The following is a 24134-nucleotide window of genomic DNA, read 5'->3' on the forward strand; positions in this document are numbered from 1 at the left end:
CTACAGAGAATCTGATGGAGGCAATCCCTCAGTAAGAATACTCTCTAAAGAGAGGATTCTGTCTTAGGTCTAGTTGGCAAAAGCCTAGCCAGCACCGTATTCTGGATTATATTCCTCAATACTGACATTCACTGGGAGGGGCAAAATAAACAACTGACATTAAAAGAGGTTGAATGTAGCAAACCTGATTTTCATACTAAAATCTATTTTCATTAATTAAATATTTTTGTTCTCCCTCAGTTTCACAAACACCTATGCTTGACTATATTTCACATGTCTGGAACAAGATTGGAACTGTTTACATACTGAGCAGGATCCTGAACAATAAGAGAAAATTTCGTGGAAAGGAAAGAAAGGACAGAGGAGTAGCACTTGCCATTTGGTTCACATCATAATATGCAATACCCACATATCTAAAGGGCAGTATTAATTTACTACATACACATTTTCTTTCTTTTCACTTACACACATGTCACTTTTATAAATAAGTACAGCTCTTTACGAGGGTTGCATGGTTGTTTATGTGTGTGTGAGTATACGTTGTATAAGTGTGTGTGTGTATGTGTGCTGGTGTGTGTGTATGTATGCTAGTGTGTGTGCTTGTGCGTACAAGTAGAGATTTTTCTATCATTCCTCACCTCTTTCTTTAAACAATGTATTCCCTTGAATCTGGGGCTCGCTTTGGCTGGCCAGGCTCCAGACCTGGAATTACAGGTGAGCTTCAGGTGCCTGGCTTTCTCAAGTGGTTGATGGGATATAGACTCCAATCCTTGTTAATGTATAGTAGGGCTTTTAGTCACTGAGGCAAGTCTCCAGTCTCAAGAATGTGTGATTTCTAGTCTTACATACATTTCTGCTCCTTTCCTAGGTTAAGACATGCTTATTTAGGCAGAGACATTGAATTTATGTGTGCTTCTATTATATTCCTTTTGCTATATTATAAATATATAATATTTATATACCCTTTCATTTCAAAAATATTTCTTTTATTTTTTGAGATTGCAACTACTTCATATCTCCTCTTCCCTTTCCTTCCTCCAAATGCTCCCCCTTACACACCCCTTCTTTGCTCTTTTAAATTCATAGCCTCTTTTTCCTTCAATTGTTGTTACACTTGTGTGTGTGTTCCCAAATGCATAAATACGACCAGTTCAGTCTGTGTGATTCTACTTGTGTGTATGTATTTACGTTTCCTTGGTTGGTTTTCATTTCCTTGACAGAAAAATATGTATTTCTGTCCTCAAGGTTTTACTTTCAACTTATTATCATAGTGTTTAGCCTTGTCTTTTGTGCTTGCCCAAAGCCACTTGTCAGATTCTCATTGCCTGCACAGTACTTTCCACAGAGTGCATGAAAATATTGCTTTTTGAGATGCCATGGGTAGTTGCTTATGTAACATTCCTGATGCCTTAATTTGCATTTCTATTCATGCGTCTCTCAAGCATCTGAGTAAATCTGTTTCCTTTGTGAGAGAGCATGACAGTGTACATACATTTGCATGAATGTTCTCATGCAGGCAGGGGTTAAATGCTGAAGTCTGAGCTCTTCTTTTATTGCTATCTGTTGTATTTACTGAGTCAGGGTCCCCGATTAACCCAGAATTTGCTAATTTGACTGGAGTAGCTAGCCAGTTTAGCCCACAGATTTCTCTCTTTGCCACTTGAGTACTGGGATTATAGGCATGCAAGGGGAATGTATGTAGGGTGGGTGCTTATACTTGTGCTTGTGCACCTTATCTATTGAGCCTCTTCCCACTCCCCAGCCCTGAAGTCTTTAAACAATTTTTCTTTAGCTTTAGTTTCTTGTTGCTAGAACTTCAGAATGCTGTTTGCATCACCCTTCAGATAATATTTTCTAAAATAATCTGTAGCTGCATGTCAAATAAAAATCATACTATTTATAAGCTTTTACATATTTTGATTGCATTTTCAAAATAATTTTGGTCCTTGATTAAGAAATTTTACACAATATTTGGGAATATAGGCATAGTTTTCTCCCTACTGCTCTTGATGATTGTTGGGCATAATAATTTTTGGGGGTGTTCATGGCCACCTTCAAGGGGTCTTGTTCCATCATACCACACCAGTCTGGAAGACACATCTGCTCCTGGCAGCACAAGCTACTTCAAGAGGAAGATGGGCATCAACGAGGCTCCTAATGGAGTTTGCTAGCCATTTGGACAAGAAGCTGTTCCTGCCTGGACTGCTGAACTGGACATGCAGGACCCTCATGGAAATGACTGTTGAACTTGCCTAAAGGTATGATGGTCCTTCAGGGTTCCTGCTTCATGAAAGAGTCTGCTAAACATTCTGCAGGACACAGAAAAATGTGACAGACAAACTGTCAGTATAGGTGGAAATATCTTTGAAATTTCCTGCTTTGTGAAAAAGTCTGCTGGATACTATGGGCCTGTAGGTTGAAGATGGATGCCCTAATGGTACAGAAGAAATTTGGGTGACTGTCCAGGTAGTGAGATGTCTCTGTCAATTCTAAAATTTTGGAAGTGGTTTGCACTTCCTGTTTACTTAGGTAATATTATATCCTTCTGGAATCTTTGATGGTGTGGAAGAATTTATAGTTAGTGATAGTAATACTAAGTTATAATAAAAGATAAAGTAGATATAAATATAGTAACTGTAATTCTTGTTTGATACCTGTCTTGTTATATGTAACTTTACTATGTTAAAGTTAAAATCTTCCTTCTTATTTAAACAGAAAAGGGAAGGTGATTTGGGAGTCCCTTCTGTGTGCTCTGATTCCCATTAATGAATAAAGAAACTGCTCGGAACTTGTAGCAAGGCAATACTTAGGTAGGCAAGGAAAGCTAGGCTGAATGCTGGTAAAAGAATGGAAGAGTTAGGAAGAAGCCATGGAGCCTCCACCAGAGTCAGACATACTGAAACTTTGCCACTAAGCCACTGCCAAACACAGATTAATAGAAATTAGTTAAACTCATATGCAAGAGTTAGTCAATAAGAAGCTAGAGCTAATGGGCCAAGCAGTGATTTAAATAATACAAAAAAAGAAATTTTACACACAGTCATGTCTATTAAAACAATGAGGCACATGAGATAAGAGTACTAACATTCACTAGACAAGCTGCAAAATGTGAAATTGGGTTGTACAAAATATTGATTCAGGAAACTTTTGATTAAGGATTTACAGCATTACATTCGTGAGTTTCTAAAATGATGAAAATTTGATTTGTAATAGCCAGAACCTGGAAACAACCTAGATGCCCCTCAATGGAAGAATGGATAAAGAAAGTGTGGAATATATACACATTAGAATACTACTCAGCAGTAAAAAACAATGACATCTTGAATTTTGCATGCAAATGGATGGAAATAGAAAACACTATCCTGAGTGAGGTAACCCAGACCCAAAAAGAGGAATATGGTATGTACTCACTCATAAGTGAATTCTAGCCATAAATAAAGGACATTGAGCCTATAATTCGTGATCCTAGAGAAGCTAAATATCTTTGTTTCAATGACTCAAAACTTTATATTTTATTTGGAGATAAAAATACATCACTTAAACTATTCTGGTAGTCAAGGCTGAATAACTGGAGAGTTGAGAGTTGTAGTACAACCTGAAGTGATTGTTAGTAATTCCTTCCAGGAGTCAGAAAGATAAGCCTTCTTTGATTGAGATGTGATGGTATGTTCAGCCTTTCATAAACATGGTTTACAAAGTCATAGAAAGTTACACAGTCTTGTGTTTTCCATAACACCCCTATTCTTACAACACTTCTCATAAAACTGAATTTGTTGCAGTAGGCTGTCATTCTGCAAATTTCAGGAGATTCATGTCAGTATTATGGAATAAATGTTGAAAGACCATTGCTGGCAGTGATTTTGAATGAGATAATTACAATTGCAAATTATGTAAATTACAAAATACACGTTTGTGTAACCCCACTATATTTAAAGACTCCCCAAATTTCAGCATACACATCCTTTAACCTTACTGGAAAAAAAATCAGAAGTTTCATTCTTTCCATTACAGACTTGTGGTGCTTAAAGAACTAGTCACTATCAAATAATTACACTCAGAAGAACTAGAATAATCCAACAAAGTTTTCTGAATCATATTCTTCCTTGATCAGGGCAAAATGGCTAATAATTATGTGGTTAAGCTTTCATGACATACTTGCTGAGTTGATGTTTGGCCTGTTGAGTGCTGAATCATTGCTTCACTTGGGCTTTTTTTTTTTTTAAAACTCGAGGTGGTGATATAGCTGAAAACATGCAGAACCTGTTTTGTGAATGAACTTCTTCCCTTAACATCATTGTTTTCATGTACACTACAACTGTGAACTGCAATTTTGTAAGATGAAAAGATTCTGGGAACTAGTTGCCTAACCAAATAAAAGTATATTACTAAGCTTCATACTTAAAAATGATTACATTGGCAAAGTCAAAGGTGTGCAAATGTTAGTCACAATTTACAAACTACAAATGCTTGGTTCTTGGGATGGGGCTTGAGCTCAGGTGATGATGCTTCTAGTGCAAACCTGCTGCTTTCTCGACACAGGTGCAGAAGCTTTTCTTGGACTACCTCAATGAAAAAAAAAACAAGCATTTGACTCAATGGTCTTAGAAACCTGTTGAAAGCCCTTATTCTCTGACAAGTCATCTTTTAAACTAATGTCTGTATCTCATTCACTCTGGTTGGTTTTGTGAACTAAACGTGTCATTGCTTTGATGACCCTCAGTGCCCCAGAGATTTCAGACTGTGTTGATGCCTTTGGCCTTGGCATCGTGTTGTCTTACGATTCAAGATAATTGTGTCTTGAAATATCTTCTGTTATGACACCTTGAGAAGTTTCCTCTTACCATGAAAGCTAAGAAGTGAGGGTACTTCTAAACTTAACATCACAGAGGCTGTCTTTTCAGCTCCAGTAATGATGATTTTTCACTCTGAGAAATTGCGAGGTAAATTCTTTTTCACATTGCAAGGCACTGGCAGTGGCGTGCATTGAGACAGCAACTCTGAACTCTGCCCTGAGCAATCTCACTTCAGTTTGCGTACTTAATTCCAGGTTCTGCCATTTTATTTATTTGTTTATTTATTTACTTACTTACTTATTTTGGGGCTTGCTAAAGCCTACTTGGCTCACCAGAACACCAGAATTGATCCCTCTGCTGCCAGCTCCCAGTTTCTTTCTTTCTTTTTTTTTGAGACAGGGTTTCTCTGTGGTTTAGCTCCCAGTTTCTTGAGAAAATCACTGGTCACTGCCAACAGACACTTGTCCAGGGAAGGAACATGAAGTCAATACTTACACATCATTTGTTCTTTGAACCTTAGCCTCAGAAAAACACAGGAAAATCAGTAGAAATTGATGTTAATGTCCATTCACCCCCTTTTTCTAGTACCTTACTGAAGTGTTGAGACATGACTAAACTCTACTACATGGCAACTGAATCTGCCACAGTAGCCTCCAATTTGCTATGTATATGACACACACAACGGGAACTGACTTGATGTTAAAAAAGTGATTCCGGAGCTGCACTGATCTTTATACTTCAGTTTTGACACATGACTAATGTGTCTCCCTAGCTTTCTCATGTGTCTTTACAGAGTAGCTCTCGTTCACTGGAATAATCATGAGTTTATTTTGATTTTCTTTTGCACTCTGAAACTGTCAAACCTTAGTAGAAGTGACAATTCTGGCCCCAAAAACTGCTGTTCTTTACCTCATCAATAACTGGATGACCTGAGCTAGGTCAAGTCAGGACTCTTAGTAAGTCACTAAATGATTTTTTTATGTCATTAATACAAAAAGGAATCTCTTTTTTGTTTAAGATAAAATGCATTTCCAGGAGTTGTGGAAAGGGTTCAGTGGGTAAAATGCTTATAGCATGGGCTAGGCATTAGGTGTCTGTCTGTAAGCCCAGGGCTGGGGGTTGACGACAGATGAATGATGGAAGTTCTCTGGACAGCTAATCTAGATCAAACAAAGAGCTTTTTACCAGAAACACATACATGCAGGAAATACTCAACAGGTTCAGTAGGTTGTGTTTGTATGTATATAAATACATAATATACATATATGAATGCCTATATATCCATATAGTATATAATATATTAAATAACAATGGTTAAAGTAAAAAGGCATTGCATTTGGGAAGGAACAAGAGTTTGAAATGGGAAATGGGAGGAGTAAAGTTGATAAGGTGGAAAGTAGGAATTATTCCATTATATATAAATTGTTTTTTAAAAAAAAAGAACAAAATTAAGGTGACAGATGATGGAAGAAGGCACCCAATGTCAAGGTCTGACCTCTACACATGGGTGAGTAATGTATACACATTCATAATATGTGCACATCACACAAACACACACACACACACATCTAATAGAATTTTTAAGAAAAAAATACCTACTTCATTCCTTTTACCTACAGCCTCTGGCCATTTTTCTTATGTGATTTAGTTAGCCTTATAAAAAGAGCAAGTCTTGAGAATTGGCAAATGCTTCCTCTCTCATTGTTTGCTCAAAGTGTTTTTCCACCTCTTTTCAATGATATTCTATTAACTGTATTCCTCTTTTCTATTCAAATTGAATTCTCTCTATACATAGCTTCAAAGTTCTCAAAACACTTTCTTTCCATATTACTACACATATTTCCGTCCTTCCTCTGATTGTTTTGCATTCCTTTGGCTCTTTATTTGGGTTTTCAATCAGTTGAAAATTTAGGTTATTTTTCATTTCTGTTAGTTCCTACCATTTGATATACTCCAGCCTATGGAATCATCATTTGTACACTTACAAGTGGAGATTAAACTGTTCTCATTTTCTATTTCATGTAGGTGTGTGGGGATGGAAGATCAATCATAATTATAGAGAGATGTTTTATAATTCTAAATCTATGTATGAGTTTTATATATTACCTGGAGAACTCTCATGCTCATCTTAAATAGTCATAAAGTAGTTAGAAAATTGTGAAGACCCTAAGATCTTTGCTTTTCAGAAGTGCTGTTTCATTTGTGTATTCAGTCACACGGTATTTTAACCTGCCAACATTTTTTTAGCCTGTATGAAATGTATTCTTTTTGAGCTTTTACTCATAGTTTGTTAAAATGCAAAGATAAACAGAAAACAGAAAGCGTTGAATATTACTTGTCAGAAATAATGAAATATCGCTCCTCTGAATTTTGATGAGCAAATCAACACATTCAGTTTTCCATCAAGGAAGAAAAATAGCTGTCTCTCTCGAACACTTTTTCATTTATATGATCAAATTGATATTACTGTCACAGTGACCTTTATGTCTCTGTCTTACCGTAATCTATGTAAAATCATCACCGAGGCACACCCTAGGACTCTCCTCCCTGCTTAGCCAGCTAGTTTATATTTTCACCAGTTTAGAAATCCTAGTCTTCTAACATTTGCTAATCTTTACTAATGTTATTAAGGTGATTCATCTTCTTCATGTGAGTACAAACAGAACAAACAAAACAAACATAAAACAAGAATCTCTCAAATATCACTCCTTGTTAGCTAAGAAAATGTAAATGTACGTGCATATAACTTAATAGATATAGATGACTTAGTTTACTTAGTTTAGATCACCTAAAATTTACTATTAGATGTTCCCATTAACTTTACTTGACTGCTGCTGTTACCAGAGGACCTTTATTTCTGAGCTTTGTATCCATAGCCATTTAAAATTGATATAAACAATATCTAATCTCACATTTACTGTGACTAAAGAAAATGTGACTGCAAAGAAATGCCTGAAAGGGGGGGGGGAGAGGCAAATGAAGACTTTCCAAGTGCACCAGACTTTTAATGAACAGATTAGAAGAACAACATGAAAGGAAGGAGAGACAGTGACTGACTATTTAAGGAGGATTGTGGTGCTAGTGCTCCCAAAGTAACTGCCTGAAAAGGTATTTCACAACTACATTTTAAGGATTGGAGGCCAGATTTCTATTGTTATGTCTTCCCAAGATACCCATGTATTTACAATTATATGTCAGAGTACTTTAGATATTTGTTTTTCGTCCTAAAAAATAGATCTTAGCTCAAAAGAGAAATCTGTGGTATGTCTTTGAGTCATAATTTCCATGGTTGAGTGGCTCTTGGTTTTCCCCAGTCTCTGGCTTTTAAAGTCCACCTCCTGGTGCATTGCCATAGGAACAGTAATTGATTATGCTTTATGGCTGATGATTTGTAGCCTGAGGACAGAAGAGAGGGTTATAAACAACACACTATTCCAAGCCTTTGAAGTTTCAGCTTCTTCAAATTTTTATCCTTATCTAATTACTTTGTAGAAAGAAAAGATTAGGAAAATAATAGTTACCTGTGAATGCTCAGGTCTTTAAGAATATACAGCCAAGTTGTGGGTTAATCATCTTCATTAGTAATGACTTACAGAAAGCCTTGCTGAAAAGAGATTAACATAGAAGAACTTTCTTCCCCCCAGTTTGTAGTGATTTAACTTTAAAAAAGAAATAACTCATGAGATAAATTTCATTTTGGTCTTCAATTTCCTTTCAATATTAAAAAATGTAATCATTGTTTATGGTGTCATAAATCAAAAAAAATTCAGGTTTTTTTTAACAGGTGTTATTACTCAAAATTACTGAAAGATCTGTGTCAAAATATTTGCTAATGAAATTCATAGAATTAGGCTAATAAAATCTAATTTATGAAGTTCATTGAACAATCTCAAAAACACAATTTATAATAAATATTTATAAATTTAAAGAATTAGCTACTTTAAATCCGGCTCATTTGCATGCCAATTATTGGGCTTTCTGTTTCAGAGAATGATATAATACCAGTTTCTAATTAAGTAAGATGGGAATGACAACACAAAATCAGCCTCAAAAATGTGATGTATTATTAAGACTATTTTTAATTGTATTCATGTAAAACCTGAGCATAGAGACAAAGGGGTGTCTCACCTTTGATAAAATTGCAGAGTTAGCATTCAAAGCCATACTCCTTAGTCTTTCTGGCTTACTCTCCAAAAACAAAGCAAAACAAGCCAGAATAGAACAGAGACAGAAAGACAAAAACCCTATATATTTAAAAATATTTCTTTTATTTTTTGAGGTTATAATTATAACACTTACCCCTAGGAATAATTTAAATACAAGAGAAAATTAAATTTAAAAACACAGAAACAAATGAAATATTTAAGAATGCAAATAATTCCTAAATACCAACATGCACATTGATCCTTATAAAGATTAGAATTTCTGAATTTTTTATTCAGATCTATATAGATACTTGAAATAGGCTCAGACAACATGAATAAACATCTTGAATTGTTGAATAGTTACTATAATTTCTTGCTGCTCATGTCCATTTCAGTGCCTGAAGCTAACCATAGCCTTTCATCCAATTATAGCATATTTTAACCAATGTACTCATTGAGTGGCTGGATTAGAAGTAAGTTATAGCAATGGGAGCATCAGAGGTGATTGATGTGGGAATCACCTCTGTGTATTGCTTTTCTTGGTTAATGAATAAAGAAACTGACTTGGCCTGTTGATAGAGCAGAACTTAGGTAGCTGGGGAAGACAGAACTGAATGCTAGGGGAGGGAAAGAGTCAGAGAGATGCCATGGATCTGCCAGAGACAGACGCTGGAAATTTTACCTGGAAAGTCACTGCCAATTGGCAATATATAGATGAATAGAAATGGGTTAAATAAATATGAGAGATAGCCAATAAGAAACTAGAACCAATGGGCCAAGCAGTGATTTAACTAATACAGTGTCTGTGAGGTTATTTTGGGGCTAAGCTAGCTTGTCGCTTGGGATGAACAAGCGGGCCCTCCTTCTATAGGTGACTTTTACTATTTTGATTATAGTCTAAACATAAATATATTAGAGGTTGTATCAAAGTAAACACAGGTCAAATATTTGTTTATTAAGGTAAAGAAAAAGGGAGGATTATACAATCCCAGATAGTAAAGGTGAAAGAAACCATCTACCCTCTTACGAAGGAGAGAAATAAAGAGCGTTAGAGTTACCTGAAGGAGAGCTTAGGCTATAATGGGGCTGGCAGCATAGAGAATATGAATAACATTCTGGAGTAGCAAGCAGAGGGAAGGAAACACATTCAGTCTACTGTACACAATGTTCTAGTGCCAGGTAGTGTGTTTCATAGTGTGATCAAGTGGAAGTCACTGTAATGTGTGGCCTGGGCACAGCCTACACGGTAGGCCTTTTTTTTTTTTTTTGATTGAGCTATACATTTTTTTTTCTGCTTCCCTTTCTTCCTCTTCCTTTTCCTTTAGCACTTCCATGGTCCCAATGATGAGTCTTTAGGAAGGTTGTTTTCTAATTTTTCTGAGAAATCACCATACTGATATCCAAAGTGGCTGTACCAGCTTGCATTCCCACCAGCAATGCAGGAGTGTTCCCTTTACCCAGCAACCTCTCCAGTATAAGTTGTCATCAGTATTTTTGTTCTTTGTCATTCTTAAAGGTGTAATATGGAATCTCAGAGCTGTTTTGATTTGAATTTCTCTGATGACTAAGGATGTTGAGCATTTTATTAAGTATCTTTCAGCCATTTTAGATTCCTCTGTTGAGAGTTCTCTGTTTAGGTCTGTACTACAGTTACTATCCCATATGCTGTGTGGTTAAGAGTAGACCAACACCAACTCCTTAAACAATGTCCAACTTCTAATGAGGTATGAAACGTTCATCAGATTTTCAATGCAGAAATGTCATTGATATTTTTCTGGAAATACCCTCTCTCAAAATAGAACCTCAGATACAGACATTTATACACACAAACTAGAAAACGAACCCTATGCTGCCATCAATTTGGGAGAATTTCACGTGAAAGAACACACCTGGCAAAAGCAAAACGAGGAATGGTATAGACCAAATCAAAATGTGCACGGTTCTATAGCCACTGAGTCCAAAGTGACAGATTTCATTTCTATGATAAATTCTAATCATGACTAGCTTGTCCTTCCCTCTTGGTATGCTGTACACTTAATAGGACGTGGCTAAGGAAAGGCGATGCATGATATTATGTATTATACATTTATCTTCCATTTTCCAATCCAAGATGGATTTCGTTTGCATAAGCATGATTTTTTTTGTCTATTTGTTTTATTACCTTACACTCTGGGTGCATGGGCAAAAGCCAAAGAAAATGAAACTTTCAAAATGAAGTTGACTTCACATGATTTCAAATGTACAAACATCCAAAAAAAAAAAAAAAAGCAAAAATGTCTGCTCCTGCTCTTCTGTAGCCTGATAACTCTCCTTTTTAATGTGGTTCCTATCACACTGAAAACCTGTCAACATAAGCAGAAACAAAGAAATTCCTCAAGTGTTTAGTAAAACAGCATTCCAACAGAGAACTGTGCTCTCCTTTCTACTGTGAGGTGATGATAAACATGGTTTGAATAGTTAAAAATAGCATATAACTGAAAATAGATAGTGAGTTACTTCCTAGTATCCTTATATGTTTTACTCAGACTCCGCATGATTATCAAACAAAGAATGAACAGCCTTTTATGGATATGATGCTGGAGGAATCCAGAACCAATTTGTTCTTAATTGGAAGGGCTGTCATAGCTCCTGCAGGATGAATAACAAGTAAATACAGGCAAGTAGTCTGAAGGTGCAAAGAAGCATGTCAATCAGTTACATCACTTATTCTTTGCATTAGAGTTTGCTTCGTCTCTCCTTATTTGCATTCCAGACTGATAGTATAAGTCTCTTACTTAACATACTGTATTTAAAACATAGGAAGTAAGGTCATTGCTTTCATTTCAATCATATGTGGTCATCATCCAGATTAGGCCACAGGTTCAAATCATGTTGTTTGTATCTGACTATCATTAGCTAGTGAAACCTCACTTTGTGTAGAAAATTAAGGCCAATGCACCTACAGATTTTTTTTTTTGACTGAGGGTCAATTATTGGCCAAATGTTCAGACTAGTCTAGCAACGATTTTACTGCCAAACAATCGCTTTGAAAAAACCAAATTATTGTTGGTGGATTTCAAGTAGCTTTACTTCATTCTTATGCTATCATGGAGTTGACAGGTTGATAGGTGTTTGGTTCTTAAAAAAAAAAAAACTGCTATTTTAAGAGAATGACAATGGCTTTCTATTTTTGAATAGAAAGTTTCAGAAAAGTCTAGTTACCAGGAAATGACTGGCAAGGCAGTGTCATTTCTCTGCACTTCATTCTGTTTTGTGTGGTGAGATAAATCCTCCAGGGTATGCTCTGGTCAACTGTTTGTATTCCTTTCCCATAATTAGTTCATATAGATTTAATTTGAAAATCAATCCATAGTTTGAGAGTATTTTCTGTCACACAATTGTGAAATGATGTTCAAAGGGAATCACATAGTGTTTTTTCTCTGTAATATGTTTGCAGCTCTCTTCAATTAGCATATATTGAAAGGTGCTTAGTGCTTTTAATGCACCAGACTCTGCAAAAAACTCAATTCTCAAATAAATGTAGTCCCTAGATGCACCTTATTTTCCTTTTAGCTAAATAAGATACCTCCTTACTTATGAATCAGAATTGTAATGCTATTTCTACTTTCTGCTATCCTATAGAAATATCTTTTGATGCTGAAATATATAAAAAGACAAATGATGGTGCCATGAATATTTGTTTCTCAATTTGCAGAAGAAGACTATTTCTTTCTCTGATGGAGAAATAAGGTAAAGGTTCTAAAGAGTGGGTGTAACTGTAAGTGGCTTACAATAAAAATGCCGGGCACTGATAATGAATTTATCTATTTCTGAAATGTTAAATCATTGATTTTTCTGAAATCATCTGAAAAGCTATGTATATTTTGTACTGAACATAAAAACATGTTCAAGTTTATGTGGCAGATGCAGAAGAGAGTGTGTGCACTGGGTTAGTAAACCCTCTTGGAAGTGTGGAGTTCCTTAATCCCAACATAAATTTTCATAATGCCCATTGCTTTATAAACATTTTAAGAAATATTTTGAATTAGATGTAATTTCACCTAATTTTGTCTTTTGTCCATATACTTTATTATAACCAGAAAATTATTGAGAACATTAAATCGAAGGGTTTGTGTATGGTAATTTCCCATGCATGTTTGTTCACTAAAGAGGTCTGGTAGGGAATTACTGAGTATTCTGTTCTTAATATGATGACATCATATTTAAATTATGCTATTTAGAGGTAATTATTAATAATTAAGACATTTCAACCCTAAATCCTCAATACTTTATGTATTCACTTCAGATGGCATTCTTTTAAACATACATTAGAGTAATGCATGAAATGTTCGAAAATTCCAAATGAACAATACTTTTGGAAAATGTGATGTATTCATTTTAAGCTGCACAGGGTTATCATTAAATATAAATGTGATTAAGGCATTTTTATTTGCTTAGCTGCTGTGTAAGTACTTATATTCTGGCACCGGCTAAGAAGATCATAAAAATCACTGAAAGGCATAAATTGCAGACAAATTTTTACAATATAATTAGCATCTTGGCCATAACACTGAGCAAGTGTGAATTCTTTTTTATGAAAAACCAGCTAATCAAATTAGTTTAGAGTATCTGGCTTCCTCAATAGGGCTTGGGAGACATATTTACGCTTTTTAAATAAATACTTGCTTCCAGTCCTTGAGTTTGCATTGTGAGAATGACTATGAGGCCTGTTTTAGAGGACAACATAGTGACTATAGGGTGAGCGGGTCTGCTTGTTCCTTTCAGCTGTGCTCTTACTGGGAACTGATAATGTGGAATCTCAATAAGTATGGCTTCTGGCATGAACTCTTTTTTTCTCAGGTTCGGCTGAGGCAGATTACAACTTTCTCATTCCAATTGAAGTATTTCATCTCTCCTATTTTAAGTCATTGTATTTTAATTGCCCTGAAAATGACTAATATAATTCTAATCCCATGTGATTTATTTACAGAACAACAGATATAGACATACATAGTTACATAGTTAGTATTTTCTCTCTCTCTTTAAACATGCATACAATTATATATATTTAAAATATATGTTCATACATACACACATATATAATCTTAATTTTAAATATATGCATATATATAGGATGGATTTTGTCTTTATTGATTAGTGTATTCTTCTGCAATTTAAATTGTTCAACCAAAATGGCTCAAGTGTTTGATATTGAGCTCATTTGTTAATTCATGTATGGTATTTAATTGAATATATGATGCAATCCAGGCCTTGTTAGAATTGCCAATGACACTTGAATGATGAAAGATCTTCACTCCTTTTGTACTAGTCTGCCAAATAAAGGCAGAAATTCAATATAGCACATACAGTGGACATACTGTAGCTATGTAGATAAAGAATAAGCAATTGTTACACTCTTATGCTGAGAAGCATGTGTCAAAGGACTAAGCAGGAGAAGCTGTGCATAATGAAAGCTTAGCTGTAGATGTGTGATGAATGCCCTCAGTAAGCTGGCTATCACAATATTCTCAATTTTCCTCTGAATGAAATACTTTAAGTCCTACTATTTCTGAGTGCTGACATCGTATTACTGACAGGAATTGAATAACAGATACGTTAGCAATGGAGGTAAAGCGGTGTGGATCTAGTACATATCATAACGATAAAGTCAGCAAAAATATCTTTTAAAAAGATACTGATTTTAGAAGAGTAAAAGGATTAAATATAAGTCAGTTGATATCAAGACATCTGCTCCGTTTTCCAAGAGCATTTACCCTGCACTAACTATATTTGTATGTATGTTTTCAAGGCTGATCATTTGGTATTGATAACAAATTGGTGTGTTCTTCCCTATGGAAAGATTATTTCTTCAACTCTCAACATTCTTTACATTTTCTGTGTGTGTGTTTGTATTTGTACATATGCAGGAACACATATTGAGGTCAAAGATCTTCTCATGGGATTTGGTTTTCTCTTTCCATGTTGTGGGTTCCAATAATCAAACTCAACTCATTAATTGATGACAAGATACTTTGTCTCTTGAACCAACTTAGTAGGCTCAATTGCAATATTTTCTTTATATTAATTTATGAATTACTTATTATTTTTGATCCTGAAAGTTGATAATTTGGAACCCAAAAAGTTTTGAAAAAAATCACTGAAATTAATTCATTATTGTAAATGAAATATGCACTTTCTCTTTAATGTAATTGGCCTCCGTAATCTCATAGTGAGTGGAACATTTAGGAAAGACACCAAGGCCAGGCATGTGTTAAGGTATCCCTAAATAGTGTCCAGAGATGCAATTGTGTGAAACTGTAAAATTAAAGCCTAGATTGCCTTGTAAATCCTGGTGATGCCAGAGCCCTGGGATACTTTCCCATGTAGTAGAACCAGCCCAAGAGAAAGAAGCATGTTGCAGCCAACAAACTTGAGTAGAGTTGGAGATATGAAGAACATTTTGACATCAGACATGGAAATGCAGAGTTTGAAGTTTGCTCACCTGATTTTCACTCTTGCTTTGGTCAGTATTTCCTCACTGCTCCCTTCCCTACATTTTAAAACGGTAAGGTATATTTTGTGCATTATATGTAGGATCTTCTTTTTGATTTCATAGGGGATTATAGCTAAGAGACTGAATGAATCTCAGAAAAGACTTTGAACTTTGGACTTTAAAACATTGTTGAGACTGTGATAGACTCTGGGAACTTTTGAAGTTCTACTAAATGTGGCCCCATAATCTCATAAGGAGTGTCATTGTTAGGAGGTGTGACTTTGTTGGAGTGTGCAGGGCCTTATTATTGAAAGTATGTCAGTGTTGGGGTGGCTTTTATAGAAAAGCTCGGAATATCACCCCGTGTCTCAAACCATTTCTGGTTACTTAAAAGATGCAGAACTCTCAGCTACATCTTTAATATCATGTTTTCCATATTCCTAGCCACATTGATCCCTGCCATGATGATAATGGAATGAACCTCTGAGACTGTAAGTGAGCCTTCCTCAATTAAATGTTTTCCTTAAAGAGGTGCTTTGGTCACGGTGTCTCTTCAAAGTAGTAGAAACCCTACATAAGACAATTTATGTATCTTTTTATATCTGTCAAATTAGTAGTAAAATATAAACACACTAGTTAAATAAACAGATGAACATATATTTGTACACTTTCTTAATTTTTTCTTTTATTGTGCATTCACCACTTTTCTTGGTACTTGGTATCTATACTTCCAAAAGGAGTTTGAGTTATCTTGTCACCGTACCCACACTAAAGTGATTTCTTGGTTTAGCTGATAGCATTATATTGGTTTCTTCTTAACTGCAAAATATTGCCTGATATTCATATTGGTAATTTTGTCCCTTTGGTAATCCATTTTTTTTTTACTTTTGAGTTGTTTATTCATATAATTTGCTAATATTTTACCTCTTCTTCCTGTAATATAAGTATTTATTTATTAAATTTATTTCATGAAATGTAATTTGATACATAGAAATTTCATGTCTTATCTAATCAGCTCCAGGAATATATGACGTAATACATTTACTCGTGAAAATAAGCATGGGCAAATTTCCTTCCAGCCAACAATATTTACATTGAACCTTTCTTTTGTATCTTATTTACAAATTCAAAAGTATGCAGAACACTTTCACTTCTGTGATTTCCCTAGCTTCTCAGAAAGAGCAAGCATAGAAATTCATCTCACTATAGTTTCTAAATCTCAAATCTCGAAAGTACATCTGAAAGCAAAACCACTGAGGGAGAAAATAAATAAGCACTACAGTATTCTACTACAGAAAATTTCTCATTCAATAAAAATGCAATCTTTCATAAAAAATGATGGATTATAATTTTATTTCCTTCTATAATAATATCAGCCTAGGAACCTGGGGAAGTGGCTTGATGGGTTAAGTACTCACTGTTTAACTATGAGCCCATAAGATGGGACACTCAGCATCTACATAAAAACAGCAGTATGTACAGTAATTCCCACAAAGGGAAATGAGACCTAGGAGAATGCCTGGAACCCACTCAGCACATACTATAGGCAAACAGGTTCAGTCATTAATAATAATAATAAGTTGGAGAAGAATAGGGGGAAAATGTATGTATGCCTGGTTCTCAACTCAACCACATCTTAATTAACTAAACCTTCAGTACACCTTTGAAGGATTTTTCTTAATTAAAACCCTTGAAGTAGAAAGACCCAACCTCAATATGGACTTTGATCTGCATCTACTGAGGTGGGCAGCCATACCTTTAACATTGATCACACTTTCTGAGAGCAACATACATAAAGCAGGGGGAAAGTGGATGCTCTGGGTCTTTGCCTGCTTGATCCTGCTTTCACTGACAAGCTTACTCCTTCACTGGTATTAATTAGAGTCTTCTTAGAGATTCTGTCATATATCAAAGATCAATTGACACATCCAGGTTTTGCGATTGAACAGCTCTTGGATTCTTGGACTTTCCATTTGTAAATAGTCATTGTTGGACTAGCTGGACCACAGTTTCTGAGCCATTCTAATAAATCATACATGCACACACACACACACAAAACATAGAATATTCATCTATCAATTTCGTGCTTCTAGAGAACCATGACTAATTCAAGACACATTATTGATCATTGATCTCTAGAACCATGCATTAATGGGTGTTTACACATGCACAAGCATGTATATAACATGTGCCTGAACTCTTCCCAGGTATTTTAAAAATTCATCAGAGTAGGCAACTGAGAAAATGGCCTACTTAATTAAAATGTATTTCATAAAAATACAAAAAGTTATAAACTATCTCCAGAATCCTACAAATAAATTAGTATTTTTCCTTTGTAATTGTATAGCTGTCAATGGTAATACCTAATTTTATCTCTGTAAGTAAACCCTGCAATATCTAAATTCATTACAGATAATTCTCTGTGCAAGGCTTGTACCTAATGCAAACATTTAAATATCAAGAATGTTCAAGAGTGGTCAAACAACAGTAATGTTGGAATTAGATATTAAAATGGATGACTTAGCTTTATATGTGAAATTAATAATGTATTTATTTAAAATGCCTAATTTGCCTGGCTGGAAAATGTCTCTTACCTGGTTTTCCATTTCTAGGTTATTAGTGAAACATGTTTTCTCTGGACTCAGAGCTCATTAAAGATTCACAGTCTAAGTTCTGACATTCAATATTTATCCTCTGATCCAGAGTGCAACATTCTCTTCACATTTTCTTTTTCGAATCAGATGAAAAGGGATCATTGGTCTTTAAAGAATGTCAGTCTTTTCAAACAAACACTAATATAATCATCAATAATAAAGTTGTAGATATAAATCTTACGCTTTCAAATTCTGAGACAAAACTTAATTGAACAATCCAAGAAACTCTGATGACTTTCTTACTATAAGTGCTGGGTGGAGAATATTCATTACATCTACTGACTCCCAGACAAATCCCAAGGACTCGAAGCAGCTTCAAATTTGATTTGTACATTAAGCCAATATTTTACTTCACAAACTTATTCAACAATTTGTAGTATTTACTAAGATCCATATACTTACTCAGACACTAACATTATCACATTTAGAATTAGACATATTCTTGTTAAGACTTTGAGCACTTAATTAAATACTTGCAAGCTAGTGGGCAAAATGAAGGAAGGTTGTACCAGTTTGCTTTTCCATTGCTGTGATAAGACACTGATGAAAACCAGCTTTAGCGAGGAAAGGGTGTACTTGGATTCCATTGTCTTGCCAAAGCCCATCATCTGTAAGTGTGAGGGCAGGAACTCAAGGAAGGAACCTGGAGGTAGGAACTGGAATAGAAGCATGGAGGAATGTTACTCAGTGGCTTGTTCAGTCACCTGCATAAACCAAGCTCTGCTGCCTGGGGATAGACATTTCTGCCCTGCATGCTCCAGACCTCGTACATCAGGCAGCATTCAAGACAATGGCCTCCTGATCATGCCCACTGTCTACTGTGACCAAAGGCAATTCTTCATCTGATGTGCACAATTCTCAGGCACCGTGAGTTTCTAATTGGCATCAAATGGACAAAAATGATTGAGCACTTGTGTAAAACTTCAATTGTAAGCACAAGAGTACAGGATAATAGAGGGAAAATTTAAGAACGATTAAGGCATTTTAGTTGTGCACATGTGTGTGTTTGCATGTGTGTGTGTGTGTATGTGTGTGTGTGAGAGACAGAGAGAAAGAGAGAGAGAGAGAGAGAGAGAGAGAGAGAGAGAGAGAGAGAGAGAGAGAGAGAGAGAGAAAGACATGAGACATGGTATCATTATGTAGCCCTGCCTGGAATCATGATCCATCCCTCCTGTATGCTGGAATCACAAGCACTCAGTGCTTTACACAACTGAATAAATCATTTTAGAGCTTGGATTTCTATTTACTTTTTAAAATTTACTTGTTCTTGCATTTTTAAATTTATAATTTTTAGATAGTTCAGAGAAAATCAAAATCAACCTAACACCTCCAAATGGCTTTTAGTTTTGTTCTTTTATTTGTGCTGCTTTCGGAAAGTAAATGTTCTAATCTTGCACATTGACTTCCTTTCCCTTGGACAGTATTACAGAAGGGAACCCTTGGAACACAGAGTAGTTTGTACATTTTAAAATTTTAATAAAATTAGCATACAATTTTCCATATAGCTGTGCTCCAGTGGTGAAGGAATTCCTAATTCCCAATTTTACATGTTCCAGAAATTAGTTTCTTTTCTATTTTTTTTCTGATAATAGACACTCTGACAAAATTGAGAAGAGATTGCACTATGACATTGATTTGGGTTTTCCTGGTGGTTAACAGCTCTGGGCATTTTGTGTAGACCTGGTGGCCGAATGTGACCTCCTTAGGTTAAAGTGTCTTGGATCCTTTACTCATTTCTCTGATTAGACTTTTTTCTTCTGGAGGTGTTTAAACTCATTTTGGGTATTTACTCCTGCTCATATGTAGTTTGCACATATTTTGCTCCATTTCTAAGGTTAATCTCTTCATTCTGTTGATTGCATTGCTTTTCTAGGTGTTTGATGAAATGTCCTTTGTCTGGTCTTTTTTTATTTTTTATTTTATTATTATTATTTTTTCTTTATAAATAACACCATTCAAAATTTTTACCTCTTCCCCTCCTTCCATTTCCCTCCTATTCCCCCACTCACTCTCCCCCTCACCCTCATCCTCCAGTGGCCCTCCCCCCTCCATCCAGACCTAGGAAGGTGTGCATCCAAACAGACTAGGATCTCAAAAAGCCAGTACATGCAGTAGAATCAAATCCCAGTGCCATTATCATTGGTTTCTCAGTCAGCCCCCATTGTCAGCCACATTCAGAGAGTCCGGTTTGATCACATGCTTGTTCACAAGGCCAGTCCAGCTGGCCTTGGTGAGCTCCCCCTTAGATCAGTCACACTGTCTCAGTGGGTGAACCAACCCCTCGTGGTCCTGACTTCCTTGCTCATCTTCTCCCTCCTTCTGCTCTTCAACTGGACCTTGGTAGCTCAGTCCAATGCTCCAAATGTGGGTCTCTGTCTCTATCTCCATCCATAGCCAGATGAAGTTCTGGTCTTTTTTTTTAATTTCAGGGTTTTTGATGTCTAACAAAAAATTGCCTGTATTACTGTTAAGAAATTTTCTGTATGTTTTCTTCAGATATTTCTATAGTTTCAGATATTTGATCTTGAATTTTTAAACTATTTTTTTCCAGGTGAAAGCACAGGGAAGTTGCTGTATAATGCAGTATTATTCAGCTTTGATGAAGAGAAAGCACTGCCATTTTTGACAAAATGGGTTAATTGGGGAATTAAACAAAATAAGTTTAATAGGAACAACTTGGTCTCAATTATAGGATGTTCACCTTCCTAGACCAGGAAGGGGGGAGGACTTTGGACTTTCCACAGGGCAGGGAACCCTGACTGCTCTTCAGACTTGAGAGGGAGGGGTAGAGGAGTGGGGGGAGAGGGAGAGGAGTGGGGGGATGGGGAGAGGAGTGGGGGGGAGTGGGAGGCTGGGAGGAGGCGGAAATTGTTTTTTTCTTAATAAAAAAAAGTAAAAAAAGTTAATTCAGAGACTTAGAACACAGAATAGATGTAGGTAGAGGCTAGGTGCATATATCTAAAATGGGGGAGTAATCCCAGATTCATTAATACAGTTCTTTTATAAGTATGGCAAATAGCACTCTAATGTTTAAAGTATTTCTAAGTAAGACCCATCATTTACATATACCTTAGTCACGGAATGTATTGGCAGCTGTGATTATAGCTCTACCTGAAAAATCTTAGTACAGATATCAACTGTCAGAAAGCAACACTTCATCACATACAGGCAAACACACAAAAGTTATCATGGGTGAGTTTGAATATGCTCAGTAGTTAGAGAATCCTTCTTTTCTCAGAATTGGAAGTTTGCCTCATGGTAACATTTTGCACACACAAAAATAAAATCTAGGCATAATTTGTGGTAAGCATACACTTCACCTTACTAAAAATCTAACACAAGAAGGGAAGTGGAAGAAAATACAGCACTCCTCTATATACTTCTGCAGATGGAAGAGAATTTACCTCATCTGGGTAGCATCGGTTAAATTGTTGAATCTAAAACTGAGTAGGTTGTGTGAATTTGGGGATGCTCAGAGTCCTGCCACTGATAATAAACTTGAATTAAAGGCTAATTAGTGTTATCTTTATCAATTTCAACATCACCACCAACATTACTATCACCATAAATGTGTATTTCAATACAATCGACATGAAAATCCAGAGTTCATGAGAATGGACTCTCAACATTGCCTTCCTTTCTAAAGTAGTCCATGTCAATGTATCCTGGGTATTAGACATACTAGTTAATGTGAAACAATTAAGTCTATTGTTGTAGTTGGAAATACGTGGATCACTTAGGCTTCACAGCAGTCTACCAAAGACTGAAGTCAAGAATGGTACCTAGTGCAAAGATTACATTTGTGCATATATCTAAAATGGGGGAGAAATCCCAAATTCATTAATACAGTTCTTTAATAAGTATGGAAAAATAGCACTCTAATGTTTAAAGTATTTCTAAGTAAGATCCATCATGTACACATACTTTAGTCAAACAAATATAAGACTTACCAACATTTTCAGACAACTCATTGAAGTCAGAGTAAAGTTAAGCAGGAAGATAAACAAAATACAGTGCATTGAGATCAACTTCAGAATGAAGATTTTATATATTTTATATATATGAAGATACTTGAGAACAATGAGAGGCAAAAAAAACCCCAACCCAAGTTGCAAAGAATATACCTTCTTCTCTGCAGCTCATGGAACCTTCTCGAAAATTGACCACATACTTGGTAACAAAGCAAACCTCCACAGATACAAAAAAATATTAGTAACCACCTGTGTCTTATCAGATCACCATGGATTAAAGGTAGAATTCAACAATAATGCTACCCCCAGAAAGCCTACAAACTCATGGAAACTGAACAGTCAACCTCTGAACCACTCCTGGGTCAAGGAAGAAATAAAGAAAGAAATTAAAGTCTTCCTTGAATTTAATGAAAATAAAGACACAACATACTCAAACCTATGGGACACTATGAAATCAGTGCTAAGAGGAAAGTTCATAGCACTAAGTGCCCACTTAAAGAAAACAGAGAAAGCACACAATGGAGACTTAACAGCCCACCTGAAAGCTCTAGAAAAAAAGAAGCAGACTCACCGAGGAGGAGTAGAAGACTGAAAATAATCAAACTGAGGGCTGAAATCAACAAAATAAAAACACAGAAAACAATCCAAAGAATCAATGAAACAAAAAGCTGGTTCTTGGAAAAAATCAACAAGATTGACAAACCCCTATCCAAACTAATCAAACGGCCAAGAGAGAACACGCAAATTAATAAGATCAGAAATGAAAAGGGCGACATAACCACGGACACAGAGGAAATTCAGAGAATCATTAGATCTTACTACAAAAGCCTATATGCCACAAAACTGGAAAATGTAAAAGAAATAGACTTTTTTTAGATAAGTACCATATACCAAAGTTAAACCAAGAACAGGTGAACAATCTAAATAGACCTGTTAGTCGTGAAGAATTAGAAGCTGTTATCAAAAACCTCCCTACCAAAAAAATCCCAGGACCAGATGGTTTCAATGCAGAATTTTATCAGAACTTCCAAGAAGATTTAACATTCTTGCCATACAAGTCTTCCACTTGTTTTTTTAGAGTTACTCCAAAAATATTTTATGCTATTTGTGGCTATTGTGAAGGGTGATGTTTCTCTATTTCTTTCTCAATTAATTTATCATCTGTGTAAAGGAGAACTACTGATTTTTTTGAGTTAATCTTGTATCCTGCTGCATTACTGAAAGTTTTTGTGAGTTGTAGAATTTTTTTGGTAGAATATTTGGGGTCGCTTATGTAAACTATCATATCAACAGCAATAGTGAGAGTTTTATTTCTTCTTTTCTTATTTATATCCCCTTGATCTCCTTTTGGTGTCTTATTATTCTAGCTAGGACCTCAAGAACTATATTGAATAGATATGGAGAAAGTGGCCAATCTTGTTTGGTTCCCGATTTCAGTGTGATTGCTGAGTTTTTTCTCCATTTAGTTTGATGTTGGCTGTTGGATTACTGTATATTGCCTTTATTATGTTCAGGTATGTTCCTTTTATCCCTGCTCTCTCCAAGACATTTATCAGGAAGGGATGTTGTATTTTGTCAAAAGTTTTTCAACATTTAATGTGATGATTATGTGGTTTTACTTTTCAGTTTGTTTATATTGTGGATAACATTGACACGTTTTTGATTGTCGAAACATTCTTGCATCAATAGCCTCTGCTATTGATTGAAACCTGTCAAATTGCATCTTCTAGTCTGGTGAGAGCCTAGTTCTTCCCCGAAGAACATGAGAACTCAGAGCAGGAATCCTCTGCAAGTAAGATAGATGAATGTGAAATTGAGCAAGGCCAGGGATATTATGATTTGTTGTGTCTGTACAGAACACCAGAGAAGCATCCACAAGGTTGATCTTAAACTCTCCACTAGGTACTGGCCATTATTATGCAAAGAAACCATGACACCAGCAAATGATCAACATAAAAGTAGGGTTTCAATGGGTACCTGGTGGATGAGGGAAGAACATTCATCTGGAAAAGTGTGTAAATGATAGGAAGACTCTAGTTTCATCATAAGAAAGAAGATTCCCTAGAAATACAGAGCTAGAGAAGAAAGTCATAGTGCAA

Source organism: Microtus pennsylvanicus, chromosome 7 (assembly GCF_037038515.1).
Source record: "Microtus pennsylvanicus isolate mMicPen1 chromosome 7, mMicPen1.hap1, whole genome shotgun sequence".
NCBI classification, from domain to species: Eukaryota; Metazoa; Chordata; class Mammalia; order Rodentia; family Cricetidae; genus Microtus; species Microtus pennsylvanicus.